The sequence below is a fragment of the Priapulus caudatus genome, unplaced genomic scaffold, assembly GCF_000485595.1.
Source record: "Priapulus caudatus unplaced genomic scaffold, Priapulus_caudatus-5.0.1 Scaffold388, whole genome shotgun sequence".
Lineage (NCBI taxonomy): Eukaryota > Metazoa > Priapulida > Priapulimorpha > Priapulimorphida > Priapulidae > Priapulus > Priapulus caudatus.
In genome coordinates this window covers 41,905-42,443 of record NW_014577449.1, presented here as the reverse complement: position 1 = coordinate 42,443, position 539 = coordinate 41,905, and positions in this window count along the sequence as shown.

The following is a 539-nucleotide window of genomic DNA, read 5'->3' as shown; positions in this document are numbered from 1 at the left end:
CTACTGCAGGACCTACTGCAGGACCTACTGCAGGGACCTACTGCAGGACCTACTGCAGGACCTACTGCAGGACCTACTGCAGGACCTACTGCAGGACCTACTGCAAGACCTACTGCAGGACCTACTGCAGGACCTACTTCAGGACCTACTGCAGGAACCTGCTGGGGGGCCCCTGCTGGGGGAGGTTCCCTGCTGGGGAGGGGCCTGGGGGGCCTGGGAAGGAAGTACCTGCGGCGGCCGTTGTCATAGCGATGGGGAAACGTGTGGCAAATATACCAAGATGGCGCCTGAAACACGCGCGCGCCTGTTATAGTTCTCGTGGCTACGCGCCTGATTGCGATATCGGAGGGCGGCACTGCCTGATGTGAAACATTTGGTAATTATTTCACCAAAGAAACTTGTTGTTGCAACTTATTATATTAAGGACACATGAAATACGATGACGGTTGCTCATATGTCGTCATCGACCCTCGCTCTCCCTCTTTTCATCTCTCTTGCTCTCTCTCTCTCTCTCTCTCTCTCTCTCTCTCTCTCTCTCT